Source organism: Micromys minutus (genome assembly GCF_963924665.1).
Source record: "Micromys minutus genome assembly, chromosome: 27".
In the NCBI taxonomy this organism is placed as follows: domain Eukaryota; kingdom Metazoa; phylum Chordata; class Mammalia; order Rodentia; family Muridae; genus Micromys; species Micromys minutus.
The window spans coordinates 16,122,454-16,140,402 of NC_137962.1; the positions used below are offsets into that span (position 1 = coordinate 16,122,454).

The 17,949-nt window shown below is 54.4% G+C and overlaps 1 protein-coding gene across 1 annotated transcript in view; it reads left to right on the forward strand.

Annotated features, from left to right (window-relative positions):
- The first annotated feature begins 591 nt into the window (after positions 1-591).
- PTP4A3 (protein tyrosine phosphatase 4A3) overlaps positions 592-17,949 on the forward strand; it is a 30,857-nt gene continuing 13,499 nt past the window's right edge. Inside the window, exon 1 of the mRNA XM_080939529.1 lies at positions 592-710. The gene's annotated coding sequence lies outside the window, so the exon portion shown is untranslated. The remainder of the gene's footprint in view (positions 711-17,949) is intronic.

The following is a 17,949-nucleotide window of genomic DNA, read 5'->3' on the forward strand; positions in this document are numbered from 1 at the left end:
CTGGCCTTCGCCAGCTTCATGGGGTCCTTGCGGAGTGTTGCATAGAGAACCCTCACTTTGGCTTTCTGGTGTCTCTCCTGTCCACTGAGGCAGAGTGGATGAATGCATGTCTTTGAAAGAGGGAAGACAACAATCTGGATGTTTAATTTGCTAGATTGGTGGTGGCTTTGGCACAGGGGCACAGGCTTGGTGGGTGTGGCACTTTGAAGGGTTCATCTTGAAGGTTCCGCAGGGTGGGCAGGGCATTCACCACGGAGGCGGAAGACAGCTTAGGGGAGCTAGTTTCCGAGTCGGTTCTCCGAGGGGCCTCTCTCCTAGAATCCGCTTAGCTCAAGGGGTCTCAAAGTCAACCACAGGTCCCCAGGCCCAATGGCTATTGCTTGCTGATCCACATGAGCCATTCAACTTTTCCTCAGACAAGGGACTTTGCTATAGGAGACCTGGGCCTGGGGTGCCTAGTTATGGAACATAAAAGTAGACCACGTCAGTCTCTAGTGGGTCCTCCAAACCCGCGCGCGCGCGCGTGCGACAGCGTGCACCGGTGCGTTCCCATTGGGTCGTGCCCCCACGTGACCCGGTGCGCGCCCGGAGACGGCGACGCCGAGGCCGCGCCCCTGCGCGCGCACACCCTGACGGCGCCGAGGCCGCGCCCTGTGCGCGCGCGTGCCGAGCCCTCCGCGTCGTGCCGGCACCGGCGCCCGGACCGCCAGGTCAGTCTCCACCGCGCCGCTCGGGCGGGGGCGCGCAGGGGGCCGTCGGCGGGGGCGCTGCCTCGGGGCCGCGCAGGCGGGAACGCGCGCCGGTCTGTGTGTTTGCTCCCGGCGGGGGCCGCGCCCCGCTGCAGCCCCTGCGTGAACCCGGCCGGTGGCTACCACGTGCAGGGCCGGAGCCGCAGGGAGGCCAGGCGTGGGGACCCAGCCAGCTGTTTTCTCGGTGTAGCGACCAGACCTGATGGGTGAAAAGGGTGACTCTGCTCCCATTTCTAGGGGTGCGGAAGCTTTCCTCAACGTCTGCTCCGTTTTCATCTTCCCCAAGATCCTTACCTAGGATTTGGTTCGCCTCAATTTCCTTCTCTGCATAGCTTGGGACATAGAACCCCATAGCCTTTCTTGCCTCCCGCATGAATGTCAATGGGTCACCTTTGAAGGCTGGGCACTAAGTCTTGGGCCCCTAGGGAACCGCGTCCTGGATTAGGCATCCTGGGTCAGGTCAGATGGGGACAGCACCTCACTGTCCATGGGTCGGTCCTGCTATAGCCTGTCCAAATGCAGCCGGCTTAAGCAGGTGACTCTACCATCTCCTGGTAGGCAGCTGCAGGCATGGTTGGACTGGATGCCATGCTTAGTTCCGAGGCAGGGAGTGACCATCCCTCTGACCCGATCACTGAGGGCAGAGTAGATTCCAGGCCGGTTATCACAGTGTGCAGTGTCCCATGGGTAAGTGATGTACCTCTCTACTTGGCTGCATGTTCTGGAGGAAACTGCCCAGAATCTTGGTATTGAAGGCAGTGTAGTGTGGACTCCTTGGGTAGTGCCTATGGGCTCAGGTCCTCCCTAAAGGTTATTAACCCCGTTCCCAGATTTTACTGAAGAAGTGGAGTCAGGTCTACCCCCTAACGTCTAACTTTGTTCTACCTGCAATGAGGAGAGGGTAGACAACACATGGAGGCTGTGGCCTGCTCTGAGGCGGTCGGTGGGGCCCCTACCCTTGTACTTTTACTGTGTGCCTAAGGATGGGACGCTGTGGGAATGTTTCAAAATGTCCCCTTGAGAAGGAACTGGGCAGCCCCAGACACCTATCAGGTTTCTTCTCTTGGCCAGTGCTGGTGGCAGGTCTAGGACCTTGGTGGTTGATGGGTAAGCAATCTGGACGGGTGGCCATCGCGGATGTCGAGGTAGGAGCCCACCAGGATCTCTTCCCCACACACTGGGAGGACTTTCTCCACTGTCTCCAGCCAGCAAAGAGCTGGGCTGAGGGTGGCCAGCCTGTATAGTTGGTCTGGCAGAAGGGGAGCTGAAGGAGGGCCTCTTCCTCAGACCAGTAGGTGGCTTGGATGGTGGTGGGCAGAAAATGGCAAGAGGACCTCTGGCTGGGGTGAGGGGAGCTGGCTGTCACCGACTCAGGCCCTTGGCTAGTTCCTGGCTCGTAAGTGCTGCCAAGTGAGCCTGACCTCACTCACTGCTGTCACGTTGGGATACAGTGCACAGAGCTGGCCTCAGGGGTGGCACAAGTCTCTGATGCCCAGTGGTGACCGTGATGCTCCAGGAGGGACCTCAATAGGAGGATGACATGGTGCCCCACTGCCCTCTTACAAGAGGCTTCCCAGCTCACCCACCTCCAACAGGAGGTTTCCTTAGCCACCCTTACCATCTCTGCTCCTTCTGGCCCATGTACATTCTCTGCCCACAGTGGCTTCTCCAGCATCTACATGTGTGTGCGGTTGTATGAGGCTGGGTTCTGCCCACCAGAGCTGGATTTCTTTCTTTCTTTCTTTCTTTCTTTCTTTCTTTCTTTCTTTCTTTCTTTCTTTCTTTCCTTCTCTTTCTCTCTCTCTCTCTCTCTTATTTTCTATACAGGGTTTTTTTTTTGTGTGTAGCACTGGCTGTCCTGGAACTCTCTGTAGACCAGGCTGGCTTCAAACTCGGAGTTCCACCTGCCTAGGCATGGGACATTACTGGCTGGCTTGGCTTCCTAGTTTCTGATTAATCTAGTCCTGAAGTTGTGTCTCCTGTAAAATTGGGGTGTGGTTTATTGGCTGGGGAGTTGGGTATAAGGATCAATTAATAGGGGGCATACATGGCCTTGTTATTCAGGTTCCACCCGGTAGGGGCTCTGGGATCAAGATGTCTTGCATTTGGGACACGGCTGTGGTGTGCTGTGGACTGGGCCGGTCTTAGCTTAGCAATGCATATGTAAAGATCCTGCCATGTATCCTCCAAAGGGACAGTCTACAGGGTGTGGAGCGCAGGGGGACTGCTGAGGGCCCTGGGGACACCAACAGTGTAGCTCCAAGCCAGTGTTATGTTACAGTGAATAAGGTAATGAAGCACAGTTGAGGAGCTAAGGAGGATGGGGCTGTGGGGTTCTGAAGGCTCCATACGAGTTCACATGGTGGAGGTTGTGTGTTTCCTATCAAGGGGTGCTTCAGGCCAGCACTCCTGAATCTCACCATAATCACTTTGAGCTGGGCCAAAGCTCTTGGGAGAGTTCAGACAAGAAGCAAGCTGCTAGCCTAGTGAAGCTGGTAACCCTCAGGGGTCTCTGCCGTCATCCTAATGACAGAACTGTGACTCAGGAGCTTGGCTGGCCACCTGGTGTCCATGTAGCTTGGAGCTCAGCCTGAGAACATTAGCACCAAGGTCTTTTTTTTTTCCCTAGAACTCTTGAAAGGGACACTAGGGTGACATTGTGTACCCAGTTGTCTTCCCTGGGACATTCTTTTTTACACCCTTTGCTGAAGTTCAGACCGCCGTGTCCCCTCCCCCCACATGCCCACCTGCTTGTCTCCCAGATGTCTGTCCCAGATGTGGGGGTCTGCTAGAAGGGTCAGAATGATGCCATGTGGTCTTTCCTGCAGACCACACACCATCCTGCTTGGGTGCTTTTCCGTTCTGCTCAGGGCGAGCTGACTACCCTGATGTGGAAGCTCTATCTTCTGCATGGCCAGGTGCTGGGGAAGGTACCAGGAAAAGTAGGGTCTCCTTAGTAGTGTCTGGTGACATTAGTGATGACCACAAGGGCCTTTGGACATCTCCTTGCTTTTCACTCAGGTTGTGAGGTTATCTTCCCGTCCTACAGCTGTGCTGGACCTAGAGGTACAGGAATGTGCCTGGGGTACTGTGCTGGTTGAGGATGGCTTTGGCCTAGGGCTGGAGTCCAGGCCCACTATTGTGGGACTATACTGCTTTCTGAGGGTTGGCTAATGGAAGGGTATGGGCTCTCATTGAGGGGGGACTTCAGGAGCAGGCCGCTTCAAGGTTTCGGGGTGTGTAGAGTTGAACTCCCAGCAGCCAGTCTGGTTCTCCTTGCCCACAGCCCTAGCAGAGTGTGGGTGCCCACAGTGTGGTTGTCCCTGGTGTGCTGGCTCACCTATGAGGAGGGTAAAGGTCACACATGCTAATGACTGGTCAGCAGGGTTGGGTCACAGGTGGTGGGGCAGGTGGCCCTAGTTTGGTTGGACCAGTTTGGGCATAAACTTCAAAGCCTCTTCAGTTCCATGTTCAAGCAACGGTGCAGCTGATTGGTTGAGCCAGTGTACTAAGGCAGGGTCCAACTCTTGTCTGGAAACTACTGAGCAGCTGGGGAGTCAGATGATTACTGGGTGAGGCTGGAGCCCAGCTGTGGGCTGCCTCAGAGCTCTGCCTTTGCCACCCCAGTGAGCTATTGTGTCCAGTGTAGTTCCTGTCACTTGCCCCAGGGACAGCATGGATGATTTGGGCCATTGTCACCTGGAGAGGCAGGCATGATGATAGCCTGCTTTATCAAGAAGTTCTGAGATTATGTTATCCAGAGTGTATGGAATGTCTACAGGGTATCTGGCTCTTCTTGACACTGTCCTGGGTGGCGTCTCTCATAGAAGGACACCCTTCTTCCCCAGCCTGAGCTCAGCAAGGCTGTCATATCCTTAGGTCAAATGGCTCTTGGCAGTGATGGCTTTTGGAACCCATGACCTGGATCTCTGGAGGGATAAGGCTGGAGGGGTTTGTGTAGGTGAAGTGAAGCTCAGGGTGGGCGTTTAGAAAGAGGGATCCTACCTCCAGGCCTAAGCATCAAAGTGGGGGTGACCTGTCCAGTCTTTCTAGGCTGCCATTTACCCTTCTAAAGGAAGTGATCATTTTTGCGTAGTGAAGGTATCCTAGCCAATGAGGTCTATCCAAGGCGTGTTTATTGCTAATTGAAAACTGAAGGCAGTGACCCTGGGAGGTTCTAGAGCTAGACAATGCTATCCTCTGCTACTGGGGCCAGAGGGAGTCTAGCAAAGGATATTCTAGAAATCAGCCCGGAGTTAGGCATGGCTCCTCCTGCTGCCCTGCCTTTTGTCCCGACTCTGTTTGGTTCCCACCCTTGTTGCTTGCTGCTCCTGCCCCTGTGTGGTCCATGCAGACAGTGGAGAGAGGGAGGAGGTCTGCCTGGACAGGTTGGGCTAGAACCCCTGAACAGGGCCAGGTTGAGACACAGGCAGAAGCTACTGGGTCTTGGCTGAGTAGGCCAGTGACCAGGGTCTGGAAGATGCAGGACCCATGTTTCCTAGTGGATGGCCTTCAGGTAAAGTTCAGCTTAATGGAGATCCAAGGCTGTGGATCGGGAAGCATCCCTGGTTGATCATGTGGCTTGAGATGCACACCCCAGGAGCCTAACATCCTTCTCTTCAAGGGGAAGCACCAGGTGGGGGGAATGGTTTCCCTGGACCTCAGAGTGCTGTTTTCTTCTTAGAATCAGCAAGAGCTATAGAGTATCCTAGCAGTGCTGAGGGACTGGAGCCCAGTATGTGGGCAGCAGATTATTTAGGTCACTGGGATCAAGGCATCTGGAGGAAGGTTTAAATGAGTGAAAGACTGATATGCTACCACAGGTCTGATCTAGGAAATCGGAATAAAGGTACTATGGGTTTCGTTGGCCAGCCTGCCTCAGTGTCTTAGCCTTCGGGTCTGAGTGGCATGGGAGACAGCCAGTTACTAGCTAGAATGCTCCTTTTAAGCCTCAGTTTTCCCTCTGTACTGTCTTGTAGAAAGCTTCTGTATTTCGTTCTCCTCCTTAGATCTGTGGGATCCCGTGGAAGCCTGTTCCCAAGGCCTTGGGTTCACCAGACACACCCAAAGCCGGGGCTGGCCCTGAAGAGGAGGTAGGTCAGCTGCAGCCGGCAGGCCGGTCCTGTCCCCTTCCCTTGGGACCAGGGCTCCCACTGCACTCTGCCCGAGCCTTCCTGTGACTCAGGATTCCCGGAAGAAGTTCAGCTGTGTTTGGAGGATCCCCTGTCCCACTCAGAATAATACTCTCCTGCCCCATCCATCATGGCTTCGGCATTGGCTCAGTGTCATTTGCTGGTCCCTGCTGCCTGTGCCCCAGAGAGGATGCCCTTTCTTCCTGGCAGCCCTCTCTGGCAATGCCCACTGGCCCTGAAACTCTGCCAAGGCAAGCAGTTCCCTCTAATCTCCCAGTTAGGGCAGCAATGAGGCCCCTCCTCCAGGGTCAGCTTTCCTCTGGCTGGCTGCCCAGAGGCCCAACAAATGCTGGGAATTGCGTTGCAGAGCTTCGAGGTGCCCAGGACTCCCAGTGGTCCCTCCACAGTGATCTTCCTGCCCCTTGCATTGGCCTTAGGGAACAGAGGCATGGCCCTGCATATACCGACCTTGGATGGACCCCACAGTAGACGGATGGCTTATCATGCACGGCTTATCATGCTGGGTGGCTGGTTCCTGGCTACCTGAGCTGAGCTGCTGCTTCTGAACTGGATGTTAGCGGGCACACAACGAATGCCGATTTCTCTCAGGCCTATGGAGGTGCTGTCTGCTGGTGCCTCGATTTCCCTTTCTGCCAGGTGATGCTCTTTGGGCTGGTGTGGACCTGTAGTGGCTTCAGAGCTCACATAGAGAAGCGCAACAGTAAACACCATTCACTGGTCAGCTTATAGATTCAGCCATGTTTGTTGTAAACGGCTTAGGGAAGAGCTCCCTTGCATGCTGACCTTCCCCTTTACGCTCAGCTCTACAGAAACAGGATGCCAACATCGCACTTGGACTTTCCCATGGCCTTGACTGTGGGCCTCTGGTCTTCGTGTCTTGAAGTGTTGTTTATTGCCTGCCTCCCCACCCCCATTTATAATGGGAGTTCTGGACAGCTAGGGACGTGCGTTTGGGGACTATGTGAATCTTTTAGTTCCATCTGCTGGCCCTGATCCCCCATCACCCCATTGCCACTGTCCTGGCTGCTGTATTGGGGGTGAGGATACAGTTCTTCCTCCCCAGGCTCCCTGGAAGCTGTCCTGGTCTGCACTGGCTTCACGGGAGTAGAAAAGTAGAAAGGGGTGGTCCTGTATCGGAGAGACTCCCACACACTGAGCAGGATTACAGGGGATTATAAGACCTTCCAGGAGCATGTGGCTCTGCATCCTAGAGCTTGTGCTCCAGGAAGGGGATTCTCCTCTTGCCAGGAAGTCAGGTGGGCTTCTAGGAAGTGGTGGCAAAAGGTATGATGGAGAGAGGGGCTGGTGGGGTACAGCCCACATCACCTGAGCAGGCCTTCACTGAGCCCTTTTGGGTTGGTGGTAGGCACTGGTCCAGGGTACCTCTTTGATTCCCAAGGTAGCCTCAGGGTAGCTGCTCTTTATTCACCACCCCATCTCCCCCATTTCTCAGGCAGGAAGCTGCTGTCTGGGGCTGGCTTCCTGCAGGTGGCACTGCCTGGAGGTGGCAGTGGGAAGTGGCTGTTGTTATGCCCTTGCAGAGTGGCCTGGCCCAGCTCTCTTGGTTCTTTTGTTTGTGATGAGCTAGAGACGGCAGCCCCCAGGTGTGTGGGGAGGAACCCAGCACAGCTGTGGCTCCCCTCAGAGAGGTGATTAGCTCATAGGAGGCACTGCCATTGACATCTGCTATCTGTGAGGGCCTCAGTTTCTTCCCGCCGGCTGTAGGTGTGAAGTCTCTGTTTAGGGACTTTGGGTGTCCTCTGCTAATGCAGGGCGGGCCTCCCTGCTCCTCTGCCCCTTTGTCCCCTCCCACTAGCTGTAGTTCCCACGACTGGCCAGTGCAGGAAGCCATCTGGAGGGCTTATTTACCCTCCCATAGCCTCCCTGGCAGGAAGTCACCGGAAGGGCTGTCCCCAGGGATCCCTTTAGGCCTGTGAGGACAGCCAGCGGCTTAGGGGTCTGTGCTGTGGAGTCCCCCAGTGGAGCAAGGGGGCAGGGAGCCAGGAGAACAGAGCTAGGCAGGGCTGGGAGCCCGGGATGTGGCTAGAATGGGGTTGAGACGTTCATCGAGGAGCCATCTGTCCACGCTCCATCCACCCCTCCCTCACTCAGAGGAGGTCCAGTAGCCCTGGTCCTAGCACCAAGGCAGAGCCACTCGGGTTCCATCCCAGGGTGGGCTGTGTGGTGTGTGTGGGAGCAGGAGGGCGTTTAACACACACTGCATAGACCACCAGGTGGAGGCAGGGTGGGGGAGGAGCGATCTAGGGGCAGGAAGCTGAAGAGGGTACAGGAAGAGGATGTGGCCTTGGGAGGGTAGGCCCCCACCCCCCGGGAGTGGGAAGTTGACTTCTCGGACTCTGGGCTGGGGGCAGAGGAGAGAGAAGCACACAGGTCACGGGGCACACATGGTACCAGTGGTTTGGGCTCTTCAGACCCCTCTTTGCCCCCTTCGCAGGCCTCTGGCCTGTTCCTCACAAGTCCTTTCAGAACTCTCTATCAGCTCACTAGACTGGCTGTTGAGGTCTAGAGACCCAGGCTTCTCTTCTGCCTTACAGGTGGAGCATGTCCAGTTGCCCAGGTATTCGGGCAGCTTCACTGTCCATTGGCTGGCCTAAGTGTGATTGACAGGGCTTGGGGACTGTCCATTGGCTGGCCTAAGTGTGATTGACGGGACGTGGGGACTGTCCATTGGCTGGCCTAAGTATGATTGACAGGGCCTGGGGACTGTTCCCACGGACACTGCCAGCTGGGCCTGCCCTGCCCCAGGAGGGACCTCAAATCCTGCGGGACCTGTGGCCTGGGTTCTTGGCAGCCTTGTGTCTGTCCTGGCTTCTCATCTGCCTTGGGGAGTTGGGTGGGCCCTGGGGTCACACAGTCCTGTCCCAGCCAGCTATGGGGAGGTCAAGGTATAGCCTCCTCATCTTCAGTTTCTCCCCTTCCCCTTCCTCCCTCCCATTTGTGGAGGCTATGGCTTATGATACGACCCTGCGCAAGCCCGTAGATGTGCCGGGGTTTCCCAGACAAGTATCCTCCAAGTCCCTGCCCTCTGCTGAAGGAAGTAAACATGGGAACATGAGGCTAGGCCAGTCTGGGTGGGAATAGAGGCTGTCCCTGGGCACAGTGGTGGCCATTGATTGTCCCAGGAGGGCCACTGGCAGGTCCAAAGCATTTGTTGTGCACACTGAGGACATGCTGTCCTGTGATCCAGCTTCATGCAGCCCTGGGCTGAGAGTACTCCACCTCAGAGGCTGTGCCAGGTTTGAAAGATGATTGGCTGTCTCTGTGAGACATTCAGAGTCGGGTCAGCCTTGGCTCATCCCAATAATCCTGCCTTCCCACGAGATACTGAGTGAATCTGAGATAATGCAGAAGTCCCAGTGGAATGGACTGGAGTATTTAAACCACAGACAACCCCAAGTGTGGCCAAGGAACATGGGCATCAAGCACAGTGGGCTAGGTGTTGGCCTCTGGGCTGAGAGTCCTGTGCCCTGGTCTGGCTGGGACAGCGCCACCTTAGCTGTGATGTTTTCCTAGGCCCAGTGTACTCACTGATACCACAGCTTAGGGGATCTTCCCTCTTAGACTACCAAGAAGAGGGGATGGACAGACTCAGGCTAATTTGGGATCCTAGGCCTGTGTTCAAGGCTGGGAGGCAACACCCAGAGACTCCACAGGATATGCCACATAAGCCTTAGGAGCGTGGGAGCAGAGGGCTGGGTCCTGGTCTTCAAAGGTGCTAGGGACAGCCATGGAGGCCACCAGGCCATATAGGCTAGGGTGGTCTGGTGAGTGTGTGTGTGGTTCCTGGCCAACAGCTCAGCATGTCTGTGACCAGTGTCTCCTGGAGAGTCCAGAGGTATCATTCAGGAAGTCTTTACCAGGGTGGGGCTACATCCTTAAGGATCCTGGAGGGCCTCCAGAGGGAGGCAGCTCCGATAGGCGTGCACAAGCAGCCCACCTGCCCTGTGCCCTTTACCATATAGGAACAGGCTGTGTTCAGAAGTGCTGGTCAGTGTTCTTCCCCCACCAGTACCAACCCCCACTGAGCACTGGCTAGACTGAAGAGTCACTGAGCAGTAAGAGAAAATGCCAGGAATCCTCTTCTCTAAGCTTTAGGAGTTAGCATGAGCCATAGGCTGCCCCAGCTGTTGTGTACAGCCCACGTGTGCAAGAACAGGTCTCTAGCAGTTACGGAAGGGTGAGTCCAGTGCCTGGGAAACCTGTATGGTCCCTGCTGCTACCCAAGCCTGGGGTCGCAGGCTTGTGTTGGTCCCCTCGACCCCCCCAGCTGCTTGCAGACCCTGGATAGCTCGTTCCCGGGCACACAGCGTCCTTTCTTTGTGTTCCCATACATAGGTGATTCTGGTTCTTTTTTGTCATGTGCTGCTTCCTCGGGGTGGGGTGAGGGGGCATGGTTGGTCTTGGTGAGGGCATCTTGGGGTAGGAGCCTTCCCTCTCTAGGGCGGGTTCCAAGTGAGGACTTTAAATTGTCCCTATCTTTGGTCCAGGCTCTGAGGTTAGGAGGCTTGGTGTGAAGGGACGAGCTTCCAGCTGTTCTTCTCCACTTCACTGGCCACATGGTCCTTGTTGGCATTCTGTGAACCCCATCCCACAGTTACCTGGCAATAGCCAGGTATGCCCTGCCCCAGTTACTTGGCACTATAAAAGGGGCTGCTTGCCCCCTCCTCCTCTTCTTACTCTCTTGCTCTCCCCCTTTGCCCCTCCTCTCCCCATTCCCTTCCCCCCTCTCTCCACATGCTTATGGCTGGCCTCTGCTTCTCTACTCCTCTTCTCTCTCTCTCTCTCTCTCTCTCTCTCTCTCTCTCTCTCTCTCTCTCTCTTTCTCTCCCTCTGCCTCTGCTCCCCTCTTAACTCTATCATGACCTGAATAAACTCTATTCTGTACTATACCGTCGTTGTGTGGCTGGTCCCTTAGGAGGAAGGGATTCCCAACATGGGTCCCCCAGAAGCATCCCCCTTGCCCCCATGCCTCGCTGCACCTCCATGGACCCCCCCCCCGCCTTCATCTTTTTCCTAACAATCCTGGCCAGGCCTGGTGTCCTGGGTGTGTAGTCCTCACCCTGCTCAGATCTCCCCACCCGCTTCCTGCGTTTGCACACCTGTTGAAACACCTACTCAGTGCAGTGTTCAGAATCCGTAGACAAGGGCACCCCTTCAGTGGGGAGACAGATAGATCCCAGGTCAGGCAGTGCTGATGGACAGCTGTTAGCTCAGAAGTCCACTGACCTGAGGTCTGAGTGACGATGAGGAGGCATGGAGAAGCAGAGAGGACCACTGAACCAGGAAGCCGGAAGCCGTGCAAAGGCCTGGAGGCAGCGCTGCCCTGTGCTTAGTGGTTTGCAGACACAGCTGGGGAGGCAGGTGCAGGGGTGGATTAGAGAACAGTCACAGGGTTTGGGGAGATTCTCCTGGGGGTGAGGGCCGCTGGAGGACTGAACAGGGGAGGTTATGGTCTCCCTGAGGTGTGTTGGGAAGATGGAGGACCTAGGATACCCAGCCAGGGCTGCTGGACTCCAGGTGGTCCTGCTCCAGGAAGCCTGGCCCTCAGGCAGGTGACTCGATAGACCCTCTTCCAGAGCCCCCGGACATCAGTGTCTTTGTCTTGTGCTGGACTCTGGGACAGGCCTGGATGAAGACAGAGAGTGGTTGGTGCCCTTGGTGACTCTGCTGAGAGCTGGCCTAGCTGTCTTTCCTTGTAGGTGCTCCCCACTTACCTCACAGTGGCCCCTTTGTTGCTGGGTCTTCCTGTGGACACCTACCTTCACTCTTCCATTAACAACGGCACGTCCCTCATTGTCCTGTGTTTCTGACAGTCTGGCAGTTCTACAATAAGCCAATGCTGGGGGTGTCTATCCCACTACACAGTTGGGTGAACCCCATAAAGGCCAGTGTAAATAGACAGTGATTATCCCGTCACATAGGATGGTGGTGACTGGCTAAGTCTCCCCAAGTCTCCCTTTTCTTCCCCTTCAACCCAGTGCTCAGGGTCCTTCAGGGAGAGGTACTCAGCTGCCCAAATCTCCCAGGAGCCTGCTACTGGTTCTGTCCAAATGAGCTCAGTAAACAGCCCCAGGGTGCTCGCTCCCCTCCCCCTCTCTTTCTTTCCTCTCCCCCTTTCTTGTTAGAATGTGTTGCAGCTTTCAAATGCTTACACAAACATTTCCTGTTCTCAGGGGAGTGATCTGAGCTCTCCAGAGGTCCCCATTGCCCATCAGACCCTCCCTTCTCCTCTCCTTTCCCTTTTACCCCGTACCTCTTCAGTGGCCACAGCACACACCTCTCCTAGCGACAATGTCAAAATTCCTCCAGGCCTAAGAAGGGGCTGATCAGGTGCTCCGGGTATGGGCTGGATCCTGTTATTCTGTCCTTGTTACTAAGGCCCACTTCTTGGCCTGGATTTAGCTCTAGGTTTCTTGGTCCCTGTCAGGGTATCACAGTGCTCTTGGACCCCAGCATCTCACAGCATCTGCCTCCCCTACTCCTGCTGGATACACTGATCAACACTGTCCCCAGCGTGGGTTCGAAATGGTCTAAATAACGTTCCTCAGCTGAGGACTGGATAAAACATGGTGTGTTTCTATGGTGGAATATTATTTGGCTAATAAAAGGAAGTGAAGCACCAGCTGGCTATAAGAAAGATTGTTGAGGACACGCTTGTATGGGAAAAGACACCACAGTGGTTCCATGCGACATCCTTTTGTACCAAAAATCCCAGACAGGGAGCCCATGGACGTGGGCTAGAGGCAGAGGTGTGTGGCTTATGGATGCCCTGTGTGCTGAGGGGAGGTACGCAGAGCTTCACAGTGCTCTTCCAGAACTTTCCTACTGGGCTACAGCCCCAAGACTTCCAAGTTTTAAATCTGGAGACAGAGCACTGTTGTATTCCTGCGACTGGCCTTCAACTGACAACAGTCCTTTTGTCTCGGCTGCCCGAGTACTATGATTAAAAGAAAATTCTCTTTAGACTTTTAGTTAAATTTATTTATTCAGGCACTGGTTGATTAATCAATCGATTGATTGGTTAAACTCTGAGGAGTTGGTTTACTTCCTCCTCCAGTCTAGGTTCCAGGGATTGAACTCAGGTAGTCATACTTGTATGGCAAGCACTCTCTTGGTTGATCCATCTTCCTGGCCACCATCATCAAAATCATCATCATCACCATCACCATTAGCAGTAGCAGCAGCATCTTGTGCTGTGGATTTTGTTGATTTGAAACTTAGGTAGCCCAGATTTGCCTCGTACTCATGAAAACCTTCCCGCCTTCCCAGCTGAGATCATAGCGCACCAGCACAAGTGTCATATGGAATCTGCAGGGAGGGTATACACTTTAAAATGGTTTGCATGAATGAGGTCTAATGCACTCCTGGAATCCCAGAACTTGTGAAGTGAAGGCAGGAGGGGTTCAAGGTCAGCCTCGGCTACATGGGGAGTTGGAGGCCAACCTATACTAGCAAGATTTGCCTTTAAAAAAATATGGTGGTGATTTTCGTGTTACTAGATTTTATTGGAGAGGAGACATCGAAACAGCCTTGCCCCAAGTGGCTTGCTGAATATGTGTTCCCTGGTTTGTGAAAGGATAGAGATGCCCTTGGCTTTGCCTAGTGTGTTAGGACTGATCATACAGGGTTAGTGCTAGCAGCTATGGTGCTGGGCCTAGGCTGCTGCCCTCCTTCTTCCTGAGGAGCTATGATCACAGTGGGAAACCTGGGACCATGAGGGGAACCTGTTCTTTGTCTTCATGGCCAGTGCTGCAAATACTTGCTTCTGTATGTCTGTCCTGTGGGCCCCCAGAGCCTAGTCATGACAAGAGTAGTTAGAGCTCTTGTGCCTAACTCCTGGTCCCCCAGGTGCCAATAGTGTTGCCTCTACAAGTCCTTGCCTGTCTTTGTCCTGGATCTCTGAGGAGCCTCTGAGTCTGGCTGACTCGTGAATAGCCCAGCCACAGTGGTACAGAATAGAGGAAAGGTTCCAACTTATCCTGAGAACCATCCTCTGGACACTGGGTCCCGTCCACCCTGTGGTCCTCTGTGTCCTGGGCTGGGAATCACCTCTGTGTATGGCTTTCTGTCTGCCTCAAACCTGGTGCTGTTGCCTCCTACCCACCCTGCTGGGACCCATGGGAGACAGGGCAGCCCAGAGAATGTCTGGTGCTTCATGAAGTACCTGCAGGTCCCTCCCAGCAAGCCAGCCTGTACTTGGTGCCAGATGCTCGGAGGAATTTGCTTTAATCCCAGGAGCAGGTAAGGTCCTTACGAGGGCCATGTGGCCTGTCTGGGCCCAGCATGCTCAGTTCACCTCCCAACACTTGCTGAGAGACCCACTCCTGTGTGTCTGGGAAATAGACCCTGATGCCCTGGGTAGGGTGACCAGGCACTTGGATGAGCAGCAGTGAGCCATGGTTGGCACCTTCTTGCTGTGTGTCAAATCTGGGGCATGGAGGGATCTAGTCTTAGGTTGCTGCTGTGGGCTACTGTATTATTCCACCTTCTTAAAATTAGTGTCAAACACATTTGGAAGGCCTGTTGGCTGTCTCTCCCTTGTCTCCATGTCTAGAATGGGGTCTCTGGGAAATCTTGTAGAAATGAAGTTACTTTGATTGTTTTCCAAAGAACCCTGGAGTACCAACCTGAGTGTGGGTCCTAAGCCCTAGTGGGGACCTGGCCCAGAGTCAAAGCTACAGGCACAGTTCGCAGGCCTTTGGGAAAGGGACACGTCTCTTAGATCCTGGACACTGAAGACAGCTCCATTAAGGCCAGACCTCCAGAGCACCCATCTCACCGATGAGCAGACAGAACACAGAGCAGTAGAGGATGCCACCCAATGTCATACAGCTCGTACAAGGGACAGGTAGCAGGGAACCAGCGGTCTAAGCTGCTGATTCTCTGTGAAGAAATAGGTTCTGCAGCCAGAAGTCAGAGCCTGAGCAAGGGTATGAGGCAGCCACCAGAGAAAGTCCCTTTGTCTGCTACCCCAGAGAGCTTGCTTGCTTTGGGCTTGAGCTGAAGGGGCTTAAGGGGTGGGGAGTCTTTCTGAGCTGCCTCAGTTTCCTCAAGTGTCTTATCATGTCACAGGGGCTGGCCAGGCCTATGGGAGGAAAGTGATTTGGAGATAAGTTGGACCCAGCAGAGGCTGTACACTTAGGGGCCAGTGCTGGCTTTGCCAGGGTGTGGCCTCCGGGAATGTGGCTTGTGTGTGCGTATGCGGGATGATGCATGTGCCTAGTGGTACCAGTCACAGCAGCTGGGGACGGTCAGCAGAGCCCCGTGGTATGGTCACTTTCTTGTCTCAGGGAAGAGGCTCACTGCCTTGCCACCCATGTGCCTTGACATAGGTTTGGCCTGTGAAACCACTGGGTCTTGTGGTCCGGGAGGCCTGATGACCCAGTGTTTTTCACCTGTGTCCTGGGGTTCTCACTGAGTTGGACCTCTACTGTCCCTCACACACTACCTCTTGGGGGTATCAGGGCTGTGTTTTATCACCAGGCCAGCTCAGAAATAGCTGTGACCTCTGTGGCCAGCCTGGCAAGGCTGGATCATAGCAGCCTACGTGCACCAGGCCAAGTCATCTCACCGTGAAGGCCAGCTATTTTGGACATGGCCTCTTGAGGCTAGGTCAGAGCTCTTTCCCGCGGCTCCTTGGGCCCCTCTGACGTGCATCCGAGGGCCTTGGCATGAAGCCCTGGCTCCCTACGTGATTTCCAGCCCCCACCCCCACCCTGCCCGTCTGGCCCCAGAGCTCTGGGCTCTGGGTAGGACTGAGGAGGAATCCCATGAGACAGACTCTGGGTGAGGGATGAACTGTCTGCGCCTGCCATGCATTAGTGGGCTTAGCTACTGTAAGGAGAAAACAAACAGGAAGTGAATCGCTGGCTGGTTCTGTGCATGCCTCAGTTTCCTCATCCAGAAAATGGGGTGATGAGTACCTTCCAGGACTGTCCTGAGAATTGGTGTGGTGTATGTGACCACCACACAACACAGAGAGGCTTTGGGGTTCCCTTATTTCATAGGTATGGATAATGGACCCAGAAAGGAGCCAGCATGGAGTGGATACAGCTTCTGAGTAGGTCACTGGGTTCATCCTACTTTCGACTGTGAAATACTTGAGTTGTTGAGTTGAACACTGAGATACTTGACTCTCCCCTCTGCCTGCCAGAGTATTCTGCTGAGCTTCCTGTAGAAGTGACAATACAAACTCATGATTCCTGCGATCCTAGAGGACCACAGCTTCCTGGGTGTGCTTCCCATTGGGCCTGCTCTAGAAGGCCAGGCTAGCCTAGCTTTCTACTTCCCAGGTTGGATGGGAGTGCAGGTTGAATCCTCACTCTAGAGCAGAGCTCTTCATCGGTCTGTGAGGATGCCAAGTGGGTTTTCAGTGTTGGTGTGGGGCACGAGGGAAAGGCCACATGGCCAGCTGGCTGTTGGCTGCAGCTGATGCTCCTGGGTTTTTTGACTCCTGGAGAAAGGTCTCAAAAAGGAGCTAAAGTTGGTCCTTCAAGCAGACTGGGTGTGGCCTGTGGCTTGGCACTTTGCAAGCAGGTGCAAAACTGGTGCACCTTGTAACCTACTTGTATCATGTGCCTTTTGGCCACTGTGATGACTCTGTTCACACTACATATACAGATTTACACCTCACTTGGAGGTGGGCCCAATTCCACGGGTACCCTGGCAGTGCAGGCAGCCTCAGTGCCTGGTGCACACCAGGCGGGGGCTGTGTTGAGCACGTCTCAGTGCAGATTTCCATGGCTCCTTGGAACCTCTGACACTCATATGGACTTATTGGGTAACTAACAAGAGTACGAGGTTAACCTTAGGCCTAGGGTCCCATTCAGCTCTCTGAGGCACCAGCTTGCAGCTCTTGTCCCCTCCTAGGGTCTGTGCCTGTTGAAATCTACAGGACTTGGGCTGCGCTTCTCAGTTTGATTCCCAGAGCCCACATGTCAGCTCACATCTGCCCATAACTGAGGGTCTGACATTCTCACCCAGACATATATGCAGGCAAAACACCAATGCAGATAAAATAAAAATTAACATTGAAAAACTTCCACTGGATGGTTTCTTGTATGACACGGAGGGCAGGAATCATCTGGTGAAATGTGGGCCAAGTCTTCTCTGGGCCTTTGTTCTTGGTGGGGGCTTTTTGTGAGAGTGGGGTCTTACCTCCCTCAGGGGTTAGTACCAAATAAGTTCGAGAATCTCTGTCCCCTCTGGGATGCCTTCCCCAATCATTGGCCCTAGGCTTTGGGGGCCTTGCAGCTTGGCTGACACTGTGGTAAGAGTTGGTACCAGCCTGGATGATGCCAAGGAGGGAAATGCCAAGACTGAGGAATGGTTTCTTATGCCGGGACTGTGTTGGGCTTTCAAGCCTTACTCTGACTGGGATCCTGGACCTGTGTGCCAGAATCGTAGGCTTATGGTAGCCAGTGACCATTGGTGGAGGTGTGTGTACAGCCTTTCTTTACATTATCATTGTTGGAACACCATGGTGGTTGAGGAGCAACAAGGGACTGGTTCTGAGAGGCAGAAGCAGCCTCTGACCTGTTTATGGAGTTTCCACTTCCCGGGGAATGAATGGGAGTAGAGGTTAGTACTGGACAGGAAGAAGCATAGGCGAGCCCCTGGGTTGGGCCTTGGTGGGCTGGGTGTGCGGCCTGGGCTACTTTCCGTTCCTTTTCCCTACCAGAACAGCAGTTTTCAACCTGTGTGTTGAGACCCTCTTTTGGGGTCAAAGGGTCCTTTCACAGGGGTCACCTAAGACCATCAGCAAATACATTGTGATTCATAACAGTAGCAGTTACAGTTATGAACTAGTAATGGAAATAATTTTATGGTTGGGGGTCACCACAAGCAAGAGGAACTGTATTAAGTGTACTGTACTGGAGGAAGTGTGAGCCCCAGCAATCACTGATGGGGCAAGTAGGACCCGAGGCCAAACTGCTGCTTGCTGGGAATATCTGGCCAGTGGTTTTGGGTATGGGGCTGCTTACTTGGAGGGTGGGGTGAGTTGAGACTTATTAGGCAGGTTGACC